Source organism: Myotis yumanensis, unplaced genomic scaffold, assembly GCF_028538775.1.
Source record: "Myotis yumanensis isolate MYYU_CA2020_CCGP unplaced genomic scaffold, mMyoYum1.0.hap1 SCAF_2, whole genome shotgun sequence".
NCBI lineage: Eukaryota > Metazoa > Chordata > Mammalia > Chiroptera > Vespertilionidae > Myotis > Myotis yumanensis.
The window spans coordinates 138,498,182-138,513,145 of record NW_027223753.1 but is presented as its reverse complement, the minus strand read 5'-3'; the positions used below and the strand labels follow the sequence as shown (position 1 = coordinate 138,513,145).

Genomic DNA, 14,964 nt, shown 5'->3' with positions numbered 1-14,964 from the left:
TAAAATAGGCAATAGAATTGTAGATAAGGTTGGGAAAACTCCAGAATAACATTTTATTGAGTTCAATAACAGTTTATTGAACCAGGTTGTCTGTGAAGGTGAATTTTCCAACAACTGTTTTCCCTGTGAATTGCCAGGTCTTTTTAAAAAATAAAGAAGAATGTTTGGATATTTTTAAAGGTAACTTCATACTTCCTTGCTTTAAGTTCATTGTTATTTCCATGACCAGTATTTGGGGTATCCTATATAATAAAAGGCCAATATGCAAATAGAACAACCGTACAATTGGTCGCTATGATGTGTGCTGATCACCAGGGGGCATGTGCGGAACATGGCTGGCGTCGCCGTGGCAGAATGGTGGAGCAGGTGAGCAGGACGCCAGACCAAGGGGGAGCGCCAGTCACTGTCATCAGGGCAAACCTCTGGTGGTTACTGAAAATTCTTTGCTCCCGTGTGCTGTGGTCTAGCCCTGCGCCTGGCACCCGAGCCGCAGCTCACACCCGGCGCCAGAGCTGCAGCTCACACCCACTGCTAGCACCAGCCCTGCTCACACCCACAGCCAGCGCCGGAGCCGCCGCTTGCACCCGGTGCCGGTCCTGATCACTCAGCGCCATCAGCAGTGCGAGCAGCAGCTGCTGGTCCTGATCACCCCTGAGGGCTTCTCCACCTCCCCCTGTTCCTGAGGGGCAATCGGGGCAGCAGCCACCGTCAGCTGGTGTGAGCAGGGCCCGTACCATCAGTGCGTGGGAGCAGTGGTGGCAGCTGGCAGCGGGAGTGGGCTGCTGGCAGACAGGGGACCAGGGGCCGCAGCAGGAGGGGCCAGGTGGGGTCGCGGAGGATGGGCCATGCAGCATTTCAAGATGCACAAATTTATTCACTGGGCCACTAGTTATATAATAATATATATTTGTATTTTGTTTTTTCTCTCCTCTGTCAAATTATAGCCAGCCATTTATTTGCTCCTTGCTGGCCTTTACCTTCTCCCTTATTTCTAGTTTTTACTTTGAGATTCTTCATGGGTTGAGAAAGCAGGTAACCAGTGAGGTTTTAAGGTTTGAAATAATGTTTTTGCTGCAGAGGTTAGGAGAGGGTTATTTTGAGGTACAGATGCCTTTACATCCTTTTGTCCGAGTTGGAATTGTATGAAAATTGTGTCCTAGTTATCTGTCTCTATTTCATGATAGAATGGACCATTTTACCTTTGAACAGAGTCCTAAATCTCTACATTAAAAAAATAAAAATCCATCCAGTCTCTTTTAAAGTGACTGTATTAGTATCTTTGTAAGGGCTGTCCACATTGTCTTGCTCATAGGAAGGTGCTATAAGTATCTTTGAAACACTTCTTACTCATCATTCCTGTTGGATGGTGCTTTTCATGGATATGAAATCACAGACATAAGCTTCCTGGGAATTCAGTTTGATATTGATAGAGAACTGCCTCACACAGTTAATGAGCAATTAACTAGTCATTTATACCCTTTTATGGAAACTCCTGTCTTTCCCTAGATGCCCAAATCATCTGCCCATGCTGAAATCAGAAGGCAACAAGGCATATTTCCCACACTGCCCTCCTCTGTAGTTAACCAGTGCCTCCTTCCCCACACAGTAGGTCTCCTAAACCTCCCTGCAGTCTTCTAAGAGGTCCTGTTCCTTATTTTTTATTGTACTCTTAAGAGAAAACAGGAGAAGAAAAGGAGATGGTTTGTAGGAAGCTCTTCCTGAGGAGTCCTCTCACTTCATCCTTCAGTAACTCTGTGAGGTATAAGTATTGGTCTTCACTTTTTAAAAATATATATATATTATTGATTTTTTTTTTTTACAGAGAGGAAGGGAGAGGGATAGAAAGTTAGAAACATCGATGAGAGAGAAACATCGATCAGCTGCCTTCTGCATACTCCCTACTAGGTATGTGCCCGCAACTAAGGTACATGCCCTTGGCCGGAATCGAACCTGGGACCCTTGAGTCCGCAGGCCGACGCTCTGTCTACTGAGCCAAACTGGTTAGGGCTGGTCTTCACTTTTGATAGGTGAGGAAACCCAGGCTCAGTGTCACAGCTAACAAGCAGCAGAGCTGGGCTTTGAGCCCAGGTCATCTAATTTTACAGCCCAGGTTCTTTCTTCTACCTACTCTAGTCCCAAGAAGAAAAAAGATTCATGGCAGTTGTGCGCTGAGCCCGTATCTCACATAATCTTTCTATCTACCTTCTGAGGTAGGTATCATAATTATTCCCAGTTTACACAAAGGCATGTGAGACTAGGTAACTCGATGATTGTCACACATCAGTTAATGGCAAGATTACACCAGGAACTAAGTAAAGCTCTACTTGGCTCCCAGCTTCTCTAAGCCCCAATTTCCTCATCATAAAATAATAATGTCACCAGTCTCTTAGGATTATTGTAAGGACAAAATGAGACAATCCTCATAAAGTGCTTAGCACAGTGCCTGGAATGTAATAAGCCCTCAATAAATATTACTATAGTGAGTGTAGAACAGAAATGGCAAAATCGCTTTGAATAGAAAAATCATGCTTTTCCACTATCTATTTCACTATTATAAAGATTTTGTTATATTAGTGGTAAAAATGAAAGGGTGTCTTCTCTTACTTAAAACAAAAAGTTAGATCGAGTAATGGGTTATTTGCCCTTCATTACGTAAACCATTACGCAGGTGATTTCAAGGTCCTTCCAGTTCTGTGTCTGTAACTTTCTAGTGATGGAGTGTTTCCTGTTAAGAAATCTAAGTTCAGAATTCAAGTCCTCTCTGCAGTAATGAAGTGGTGTGCTCTCAGAGGACAGAACGGAGCCCATTAGTAAAGCTGAGTGCAGACGTTGATTTTCAGAGTTGTAAATGACAAGAAGTATAAACATTGAGTCCTTTGTAATATTTGTTTCTCATAGAAAGATAAGACACCTACAGCATTTTTAAAATGGAAACAAAACCCAGATCATTGGTTTTTTTAGCAAAGGCATTTAGGAAAATATTTGTTTTGTGCTTGGCACCAGAGGATAACAGAACACAAGTAATAATTAAACCGGAATTTAGTGCCCGGAGTTGGATCAGGAAACTAGATCCCCAGAATATTTTCCAGTAATGCCTGAGGACTTGAACAATGTACAGCCACTGCCAGACACTTTGTTGCTTGTGAACAGATTGTGGAATTGTTTGTTTCCATCATATTCTCGTGGAACTATGTTTTACCTGCCTAACTCATTGGTGATCATGAAAATTACATCTCCAAGCATTGATGGTCCAGATCCCCCAGTGCTGTTATGTACATTTACTTGATTTCATATGGAATATGGTTATATATCTTTCTCATTAGTGTATGTTAGAGAGTGTAATGAGATGGAGTTCCAATGGCCCATTCTCTATTCTCACAGTTTACGGACAGGACTGTTAATAATTTAAACAGCTCCTCCAGAAAACTATCCCTCCGCTCTCTCATGCATCCTGTGTACCTGTAACATAGAGTTTGCTCCTTTTCCTTATGGTCCTTTACTTACCTGACATCCTGATTGAACCCTGGAGTCCTTTCTGGCTAGGGCTGCACAGTGCCTGGAACTTTGGAGGTGCTCAGTAAATGTTCACTGACCAACCAACAGACCAACTTTAAGAGCATGCTTTTTAAACTTCCAGCTTCAAATGGGCCCTTACTGTCAGTAATAGTTTTATTCATTCCTTGTTGCTGGGATCTGTCTCACTTCTAAACCATGATTTTAAGCCTTCCTCACTCGTCTCACTCCCTCTCTCACTACTCTTACCCTTCACAGATGACCATTCTGTCCTCCTCCCCACCTCTGCCCCTAAACCTCTCCCCTTCTCCACACATTTTCTTCTCCCCCTATCTTAAAGGAATCTTCCACTTGGTTTCCAAGTCTGTCCCCTCATCTAAGCTTTAGATCAGAGGCATGTCTGGATTCTTGCCCCATCAGATACCTCCTTTCCGTTGTGTACCTATAGTTTTCTTTTCTCTCACTGCCAATTATTTTTATATCACTTTATAACATGCCCAGTTTTCCTTTTTTCTAATAAAATCTTCTGTCTCATGTTCCACTTTTAACTGTCAATTTCTCTCCCATCTTCACATTGCTGGAACTCATTCTGTTAGTCTCTAGCTCCCTTCCTCTCACCTCCTCCCCTCCCCCCCCGCCCCCGCCGCCACACACACACACACACACACACACACACACATACTTGTAGTCCAGTCTCTGCCTTCACCAGTGGCTTCCTAATTTCCAAATTCATGAACCTCTCCTTAGTCTTCATATTTCTGCCCAGGCTTCTAGCTGACTGTAATAATGCTCTTTTCCCCAGATATCCAGACTAAAATCTTGGTGCTCTTTTCCACTCCCCTCTCCCTCCTTTAACATACTCCCCTCTATGAGAATAAAAGTACTTGTGTTTATGTTTGTAAGTTTATTTTTATGTGGTATACAACAAGATATTACATAAAGTAGAGGAATGACTTGAAAACATTATTCAGGGTGTTCTGATTTGGCATTAAGATGTTGGTACAAGCAAAAGGCCAAGCCAGTAAGAAAGTATGGGAAGTAGTAAAAGTAGTGAATGAACCACATGCATTGTATGCATATCAGACTATTCTTAAAAGTTCCAATTTCCATACATTCTAACAGAAAGTATCTACTTGCAGAAAGGACAGCCCAATTAAGGATTGGAGCCAGAATGTTCTGGTTTTTCACCAATTCTTATGACATTAAAAAAAATTACACAAAATTTATGTATTTACATATATATACACACAAGATCCTGATTATGTGTCTATATGGTAATATCATTAAAAATCTTTTAAAGAACAAAGCAGTGCTTTTAATCACTGCATATGTAATTGGAATTTCTCCCCTTTGGGGCCCCCTGTGAACCTCTAGAGCAGTTCAGTCCTCAGACTGGAAGTTAAGCTACTATAGTAGTCAGTGTGCCTGTCACTCTTCTTCTTCCTCTTACAAAAGTGAGCCTTTTGACCTCATTTGCTCCTATACCCTATGATTTTGGCTTTGTGTTTGTTTGTTTTTTTAAATAGAATGAAGAAGTTTAAACTTGAATTTAAGGGAATAGTAACAAAAGGGGGAAATAATCAGCTACCCAGTGTCTGTTTTTATTGCCCCCATATAGGCAGAGCCATGAAGAGACAGAACTAGAGCTCTTGTCACACCCACCATGAAGAAACAGCGTTACTGAGGCCCAGCAGGCAAGGTGTTTACCTAGGACTCAGTCCTATCTTTTAAAAACTCACAAAGAAAGGAGAAGTTGTGAACCAGGAAAGAACTATGTCATATTGTATATGCCACCAAAGGGTAGGAGCGGTTCGCAGGAGGAACTGGTCAAAGGGAGTCCACAATTAGTAGGCTGAGATAGCATTTCAGAAAATGCTTGCAGTGAAGCTTGGTTTGAATCTCTGCGCTCATGCAGGGGAAGAAGCTAGCTGGGGGCAGAGGGCATTATGAGGCATAGAAGTGGGAACCAGCAGAGCTTGTTCAGGGAACTGCGGAGCAGATCATTGGGCTAGAGCCTGAGGTGGGGAGGCTTGTGATACATGGAGAAGGCTAAGGAGGGATGGTAGTGGAGGCAGGGGAGTCAGAATGAATTGGAGAGAGAGCCATATTGGCACTCATCTAGCATCTTAAGTTGTTTTTACTTTATGCTTAAGGCAGTGGGAAGCCATCAGATGTTTCTAAGCATGTCTTTTTTTTAATCTGTAAGACGGGGATAATGAGCTCTGCAGCACTGAGTTCTTATGAGTAATAAATAGCATAGCAGATAGTCATGCTTTGATAAACATTTGCTCCTTTATTTTTTCCATCAGATAAATTATTGAAGTATGTTATAAATCTAATAAAATTAAAAAAGCATGTTAGGATATGATCATAATATTTAAAAAATATTATTCTATAAATGTTCAGGCTGTTCCCATTTTCCCCAAACTTTAAATATTCTAGTTTCTGTATAAATATAAAAAAGATGAAGAGGAATTAAGTTACTTAATTTTTGTCTGGTTCTAATTCATTTCATGTCTTGCATCAATTCTCTGGACTTCCCTGAGCCTTGATTTTCTACATGTAAAATTTCTTCTGCAAACTGAAGTGAATCAGTAATCCATAGAATAAAATTTAGCAGCCCCTAAAGAGGCTTTAGCGATGGAAAAAAACAAATTTAGTTCTAATGAGGACACTACTTCTGACAGACTCCAAAGATAGAGCAACAGTGAGTCTCCAGTGAACTATCAAATTAGCTCCCAAAGGGTATGGGATAATTATGTAGAGAACAATTAAAGGAAAGAATTTTACTGGTACTATAATTTTTTTGAATTGCCCAACAGTAAGATTATGAGCATGTTTCTCTGGCTGAGACTCCAAGCTCCAGACTCAGACTACCCCCGGGAGGTGCAGAGTAATGGCTTGGAGGGAGCATGTCTGTCCCTCTTGCAAAAAGAAATATCAGCATTATACCTGGGACTTTCTTTCACCTTTCTTCTTTTCTTGCCTCCCTCCTTCCTTCATACATTAATTGTCTACAGGGTATACAGCACCATGCCTCTCAATATCATAGTGATGGGCTCCACCATGACCTGGGCTAAGTTCAACATAGGGAAATAGTAGGAGCTCAACCAGCTGGGTACCAAAGGGCAGTAGTTCTTTTCTCTCTGAACAGACAAAATCTTGGAGGGTTTCTGGGTGGTTTTCCAGCTAGCTTAGTCACCTTTGCACACCTGGTTTTAGTTATTCCTCTCAACCATGCTATGAGGTAGGTTTTAGGATCCCCATTTTATAGATGTGAAGACTTAGAAAGCAAAGTGGCAGAACATGGATGATAATAATAATTTTAATCTAAGGACTGTACTTCCCAGCACAGCCCTCTTTCCATAGCTGCTCCTCGGTTATGCAGCCCAGATTTTTTTGTTTTTAGTCCTCACCTGAGGATTTTTTATTATTATTACTGATTTTGAGAGAGAGAGAGAAACATCAAAATGGGAGTGAAGTATCTATTGGTTGCCTCCGGTACACACCCTGACCAGGAATCGAACCCACAGCTTTTTGGTGCACATTACAACACTCCAACCAACTGAGCCACCCAGCCAGGGCGGTGTTTGAGATTTTGAACATTTGTTGATGTACCATTTCTGGTGAGGCGCACAGGGTGTGGCAAAAGAAGGTTTATAGCTGCGAGTATGCAAAACACAGTTTGTTTTTGTATTATTATGTATTAATTATTGTATTATTTCCCATCTGAACAATTGTAAACCTACTTTTGCCCCACCCTGTATGAAAGCCCTTAGGGCTTCCTGAGGTTATAGTGTGGAATGAGATTGCCTTCTCCACTTCCCCATCTCCTGGAGGTCTTGTCCAAATCATTCTTGTGCTCCTTTCTCTATCCCTCCCATCTTTCAACCATTTTGCCTACCTCCTGATCATTGCCCTCAAGGTGGGGGAGTTGGAGTATTGGGATAGGGGTGAAGATCACTTTCACATTTAGGGCTATTGTTCATGCTTCCTTTTGTATGATGTAGTAGTTTCTGTTACTCATTTTATGTTTACTTACTGCCTGAATCCATGTCAATTTATGTGCCCTTGGCTCTGAACCACCGTTTATATATTTTTGTGTTGTTAATATTTTTAATTGGTGTTTTTAAAGTAGATGTAGTCTGTGTGTTTGGCAGACGAACAAAGTGGAATGTAAAAAGGGTGGATTTTTTTTAACCATATAAGGTGAAAAGTCCCTTTGTGTGTGGGTGCGTGGGTGCACATTACAGGTTTTATCAGCACGATATTCATTAATGTTTATTGTAACGTTTACAGTGTGGCCCCTTTGAGTGACTCTGGATTATGTGTAGCCCAAATGACGTAACCTTGGAAAATGCAATAAATCTAAAGTTGAAACCACTTCTAATGGGAAGTTTCTTGAAAGTTGTAAAGTTAAATTGCCTCCTCCAGGATGAAGGAGGCTGTATGGAGAATGTCCCAAGGGACCTGGTTTTGCCTCTTACCAGACTTGTCCCCTGTGTTGGAATGCTGGGTTTGGGGTTGGATTACTTTGTTTGCTTGCTTTATTTAAAATCCTCTGACTGTTTTTTTTGCCTGAATTACTCAGGCAGACCCATGGTGACATTAATGTATAATCTTTGCTCTTCTCTTTTATGTATCCAATATGATTCTTTTCCTACGTATCCATACCTAGGTGCCCAGAAGCAGAGTTTTATGTCACAGAATCTAACTTCGCAAGGAAACTAGGTATCACTCGGTTCATTCTACCAGCCTCTGTATGCACTCCTCCAGTTATATGTAGCTGAATATTGGCCAAAGTATCTTATGCTCTACATTTTAGAAAGTTCTTTGTTATATTGTTTTGAAATGTGCCTCCCCAGATCCTATATCAGTAGTCCTGGTGTCTCTTTCTGAAGCTACATAAAATATTCTTCCATGAAATTTATAAATGCTTGAAGACATTGACAGTGATCTTGCCTTGTCCCCCTTTCAGGGTCAAACATCTCTAGATGTGTCAAACTGTTTTTTTATGTTTTAGTGCATTTTTCCATTTGTAGAGTACAAACTGCGTATATGTTAGACACTGGTAGAAACTAGGGGAGCAGAGGGGACAAACTAGGCTGTGATACCTGCCCTTGGGGAATTCTGGTTAAGAGTGATTAGGGCTATAGAGGGGCACCAAATCCTTGGTGATTGGAGATTGAGGGTGTCAAGGAAAGTTTTCTGGAGGGTGTACCATATACTAGTAGTTGAAATCCAAATTGTTTCGGTAGAAGGGCCAACATGTTGAAAAGCTGAGGCGCAGTGCATGGGGAGTACCAGGAAGTGAGGGTGGTACAGTCGGAGTGAGGCACCGAATGATGAGGTGGTGAGAAAGATACAGCAGTGCTGGAGTGGAAACCATGCTAACAGGTAGTGGGGTGGGAAGATGGGGTTGGACATTGCAGGAAAGTAGAGAATGATGGATAGTCCTGATCAGGAAAGATATTTAGTATTCTCTTGGTTACACAATAACTATGGAAAACATATCAGGTTTTGTATGGGTTCATATAGGTTGGAAATATTTTTCATATTACGTTTTGTTGTTAGAGAAAATGTATTTGATCGTTAGGGTTAGACAGATATGGCACATTCTGTAGCAAGACCATTTCTCCCTCAACAAAATATTTGGAGAAACAACAGGAAAAAAAGGGACAATGCTTGTGACTGTGAGAAAATTTGGGTGAGTTCTATACATAGGACAACAGCAACAATAGTATATGGCATTATGGTCTTGGCCCTGTTATACTAACAAACTTAATGTTCACATTAACTCTGTAAGATAGGTATTATCCACAGATATAGAGAGTTTAAGTAACTTACCAGAGATTACAAAGCTAAGTGGCAGAGCTAGGATTTGCTTCTAGGCCCTAAGAACATGTGGGAAAAGATTTAAGTTTCCGATAAAGGAAATGAAATGAGCCTGTAAAATTAAAGACATCTTTATACATGACTCCTGTCTGCTATTGATGGTCATGACCACACACTCACTGGCATGGTCATGACCAGCATAAATAAAGCAAGTATTCACTGATCCATATATCATATCTTATTCACAGATTACTACATGGCGGAGATCACTCTCCTGATGGCTTTCAGGGGTCGGTCTGTGTTCGCTAGCAGTTGTGGCTGCCTGCAGCTTCCGTTGATCTCCTGCCTCTTGCCATTGTCCAAGAGGGTTCACCCTGCCCAGAGAGCATAGGATAATTTGGGTAACAGTGAACCAGAGAAGGTTTGAAACAGAATTGCCTAGCAGCATTTCCAGGCAATGCTGGCAACCATGAATGTACAGTTGCCCCAGTTCCAAATGTGTGATTTCTCTCCAAGGTTGATTGCTTCCGTGTTGAGTGTGTATAGACAAGTGCTTCTTGGAGATAGAAGGGATGAAGATGAGAATGGGAAAGGTTGCAGTGATGATCCATGGAGCCTATATGTTGGATAAGAAAAGAAGTGAAAGTAGAAGTGGCATCCAGCAGAGAAGTAAAGGAATTACTTTACTCTGGGGGTCCAAAAAATGAGGTGGGAACAATTGCTTGAAAGGATTAGAAAAATAGGAAAGAATGTTGAGTGAATGGTATATTTGAACTTTTTAAAATACTTTTTTAAAATTGATTTTAGAGAGAGGGGAGAAGGGAGAGGGAGAGAAATATTGATGAATTGATCGCCTGCCTCCTGCACGCCCCCTGGGGATCGAACTCACAACCTGGACGTGTTCCCTGACCAGGAATCGAGCCAGTGACCTCTTGGTGTCTGGGATGATGCCCAACCAACTGGGCCAAACCCAGGACAGAACTTTTTTTGAGGAAAGGACTCTTACTGCTCCCTCTTGCCTTGGTCAGTGTTATCTGAACATACATCAGTTTATTAATGACTTAATTAAAATGTGTCATAATGAAAATGTTAAATGGGCCAGGCCTGAGCTCCTAGGTACAACCAAGGTGAAGCTGATCTCTTCAGATCACATGACTTTATAATCTTCGAGCACATGTTTGAATATTTGAACATCATGATTATTCTGTTGCATGAGTAAATAAAAGTGGAGGTCATTGATTAGTTCTGTGATGCAAATTCACACTAAAGAATCATAGGCCCCAGTAGGAAGTGCCATCGAGGTAACAAGCAATGATAATTTTTAGTTCTAAATTATTTCAGTTCAATTAGATTTTATATTTACTCATTACTGCCTGTCTTCATTCATGATCTTATCTCTAGCTGGATTACAGGTTCTTTGAGCATAGGGCCAGTGTTTGTGTCAAGTCCAAGTTTCTGCTACAGCCCCTAGCCCAGGAGGAAGCTGAAGGTGCACACAGACCTAGGGGTCTCGTGTTAGATGAGCCCTTAAAGAAGATTGAGACCTCCCTGGCTCAGTTGATTGGAGCATCGTTTCATACACCAAAAAGGTTGCGAATTGAGTTCCCGGTCAGGGCACATGCTTGTGTTGTGGGTTCAATCCCCAATCAGGGCATGTATGGGTGGCAACCAATGTTTCTCTTTCACAATGTTTCTCTTTCACAATGTTTCTCTCTCTCTCTCTCTCTCTCTCTCCTTTCTCCCCTCTTCCCTCCCCTCTGTCTCCCCCCTTCCCCTCACTCTAAAAGTCAATAAAAACATATCCTCTGGTAAGGATTGGGTTGGGGGTGGGGGGAGAAGATAAAAGTCAATCAGCTTATGTTACCACTAAGGCAGCGCAGGTCCTTACAGGTCAAGTGATCAGCTCAGGGTTCAGGGCCAAAGTGAGAAAGCCTGAGCCACAACCCAAACCCTTTCCCCACCTCTGCTTTTTGTATCCTATCAAACTTACACAGCTCAATGAATCAAGTTTTTACATTGATCTGTGTGTGTGTCAAAAGAAAGTTGGTGTCCCTTAAGCTAGTGCTTCTCAGCTGGTGTTTCCCAGAGAAAATGGTAATGTTTATTTAGGACACTAGGGTAAACAGAGGAGGCTTTTGGAGTGCAACTGAAGCAAGTTACTGGTTTTTTGTTTTGTCTTTTCACAAAGAAAAATATTCTTCCCTTCTTATCTTCCTCTCTTTATTTTCTTCACTTTCTTACTCCCTTTTCCCTTCTTGTCAACCTAAGGCTTGCATCCTTCCAGATAACTCTTTTTCTCAGGGGTGGAGGGGAGTTTGTAAATTTTAGGGCATGGAACTACATATAATTCAGTCTAGCAGAGTTCTACTTATCTATAAACTAGAGGACCGGTGCATGAAATTCATGCATATGTAGGGTCCCTAGGCCTGGCCGGGGATCAGGGCCGATCGGGGCCTTCCTTCCCTGGCTGCAGGCTGCCTGCCGGGGCCTTCCTTCATTCCACACTGCCCCCTGGTGGTCAGCGCATGTCATAGCGGGCAGTCGAACTCTCGGGACAATTTGCATATTGGCCTTTTATTATATAGGATGATCGCTATTGTGCAGGGCTTATCAAAATAGTTTGGAGACTTAGTCAGAATTGTCCTAATAAATGTAGTGTGTCAGACTTGAACAACTAGTTGGAAAGAGGTATCTCTGTTATGTGGGCCACTTGTATGAGATGTAACTAAACAGAATGAATTCAATGGAGCATGCTGTACTTGGTTGACACGGTGATTTACTCCAACTGAATGAACTCAAGCTGGTAGAGATTGGAGCTGCCTTGATTGAGAGCCCTGGATGGAAGTAGGATGGAGTATGAATGAACTGCACTACCCCAGATGCTGCACAGGTGTGGGCGTAGATGGCTCCTACGTGACCATTGCATTCTCTTTTGGTTTCCTTTCAAGAAGGAAAAATTGATAAGAGAGAAAGAGGAATGGGGCACCAAAAAGAAAGGATAAAATTCTTAGACTCTCTTCAAACCCTAAGAAACACTTTTTGAAAAGCTTGTATTAGATCTGGCAATGGATACAAGCACAGGACGCTTTTGAGTATGTTCTTGGCTCTTACCACTACTTCTGACTTTGAGCAAATCAGCTGACTTCTCCGCCTGTAAAATAATATTCCCTCTGACATTAATACTTACCTCATGAGGTCATCTGGGGGATAATGTTAGTAATAATGTCTTGTGTTTACATCATTCCTTTCACAGAACTCAAAGCATTTTATATACATTGAGAGTGAAGCTTCTTGTGAGAAATGAATATAAGTACTCAATTTTTGGACATGATCTTAGACTATAAGAGCCTGAATTTAATGCATTGCATGAGGACATATGGTACATAGTGAACCAGTGAGTCAGATGAGTTTTTTATTCCACTAAGAGTTCCATCTTTCCACCTTGTTCTAATGGCAGAATACAGGCATACCTCAGAGATACTGTAGGTTCAGTTCTGGAACACCATAATAAAGCTGGTATTGCAATAAAGTAAGTTGTAATCTTTTTGCTGATGGAGGATCTTGCCTTCAGTTTGTAAAAAACACATCTGTGAAGCACACACAAAAAAATGAGGTATGCCTATACCAGTGGTTCTCAACCTGTGGGTCACGAACAATGAAAATACATCCTGCATATCAGATATTTACATTACGATTCATAACAGTAGCAAAATTACAGTTATGAAGTAGCAACGAAAATAATTTTATGGTTGGGGGTCACCACAACATGAGGAACTGCAGTAAAGGGTCACGGCATTAGGAAGGTTGAGAACCACTGGACTATACCCTTCTGTTCCTCCATGCCGAATTTAAGCCTAGTGTGTTCTGGTTTCCTGATAGGGGTTTACTAGCAGAGAAGCAGGAAAGGGAATTCTCAACATTGCACATACACAGTTGCAGGAGTTTGAAAAACAGCAAGGATCACAGTTCATTCAGAAATAACAGGACATTCTATATATGGGACATGAATCGGGATAGTGGGAAGAGGTAGTTTGTAAGAAAGAGTGACAGGTTTTTTAAGACAGAAGCTGGAGTTGGTCTTGAAGGACTTTTTACTATTTTAGAGAACTTAAACGTTTTCCTCTATGTTGTGGCTAGCCATTGAAAGATTCTAAGCAGCAAACTACTATGAAAAAATTATGGGTAAGTGTCTGTAAGGATGCAATTAAAGGGGAAAATTCTAGAGGCAGGGAGATGAGTTAGGAAGCTTTTGCAATCATCCATGTGAAAGAATGGGGCTTGGGAATGATCCTGTCTAAGTGACTGAAGGGTAATTTCCTAGCATAGATGAATGAATGATCACATTGGGGCCTCTGGATTTAGGTCATCCTAAAAGCCACTTGTACACACTCTTTTGGTGGGCCTTGTGCAGGTAGAATTAGAAAGGCCTAGTTCCTGACCTAGGGGTATTTAATCTAGATGGAAAATGTAGATTAGGTATACTGTATAATTAGCATATTGACAAGGAGGATAGCCAGCAAATGTGTAAATTGGTTAAACATTGATAATATGGTCTGGCTACGCAATACGTAAATCAATGAATGTTATCAATGAGAGGGACCTAGTTCTGATAGGAATAGGACAGTATTGTAGGACAAGCCTTAGCTGATTTGGGTCAGTGGATAGTGTCGGCCTGAGGACTGAAGGGTCCCAAGTTCAATTCCAGGCAAGGGCACATGCTGGAATTGTGGGCTCAGTCCCCAGTGGGGGGCATGTGGGAGGCAGCCAATCAATGATTCTCTCATCATTGATGTTACTCTCTCTCTCTCTCCCTCTCCCTACCTCTCTGAAATCAATAAAAATATGTATTTTTAAAAAGTATTGACGAATATGTAAAAAATGGGAAAAGAACATGGAAAAAGATGTTATTCAAATAAGTCTTTTCATGAGCTTAGTAGATTTGATAAGGAAGACAACCAATCTTTACTTTCACTTTGGTTGAAATAAACTTCCCTAGTCCTGTTCATTGGCTGAATTGACCTGAGTTCCAGGGATTTGCATGTGGAAAACTAATGCCATGGCAGAATTACCAGACTGTAAATTCATCAGGAAGTCTGGTGATATCATAAACCATGGGAAGCCAAAGTCCTGCAGCAGTATCAGAAACCTCCCAGTTTGATTTAGTACTGGTAATCCATTTTATTCCTCTCCATTAGTTATTACAATAATAACAGATTGGCGACACAGCACCATTTTCTGCCTCTAGAGCTGTCTACTGCTGGGCACAGCTGCTCCCAGTCATTCTTTCCAGTGTAAATAATGGTTCACGTTTCCATGGGCTGTCGTGAGATGTTTCTGTACTTGTGAAAGGAGCCCATGTCACCACCCTATTGAGGAACATTGAAGGTATGGTGAAGCCAAGGAAATGAGTAAGAAAGCCAGAACTACCCCCTCCCTAAAAGATGATTTTTGCTTTTAGGACATTTAGATTGATTAGATGTTGATTATGTGAATTTTCATGAGTGTGGGGCAAGCAAATTCTATCACTTGGTTCTGTCTGATGCAGGCCTTTTACTTTGGAACTTTCTCTTTCATGTTAGATGTAAATAATGAACTCCTTTATTGTGAGAGAGGGTA

The 14,964-nt window shown here is 41.4% G+C and overlaps 2 protein-coding genes across 4 annotated transcripts in view; one reads left to right on the top strand and one right to left on the bottom strand.

Moving 5' to 3' along the window:
• Positions 1-14,964, top strand: part of CMSS1 (cms1 ribosomal small subunit homolog) — a 393,986-nt gene that overhangs the window by 163,352 nt on the left and 215,670 nt on the right. Inside the window, exon 1 of one of the 2 annotated variants that reach the window (XM_070406095.1) lies at positions 5,132-5,212. The exons of the other annotated variant lie outside the window; for it this stretch is intronic. The gene's annotated coding sequence lies outside the window, so the exon portion shown is untranslated. Of the gene's footprint in view, positions 1-5,131; positions 5,213-14,964 lie in introns of those variants that run through there. 2 annotated transcript variants of the gene reach the window in all.
• The window catches only part of FILIP1L (filamin A interacting protein 1 like), a 315,401-nt gene that overhangs the window by 158,650 nt on the left and 141,787 nt on the right, over positions 1-14,964 (bottom strand). The window lies entirely within an intron of this gene.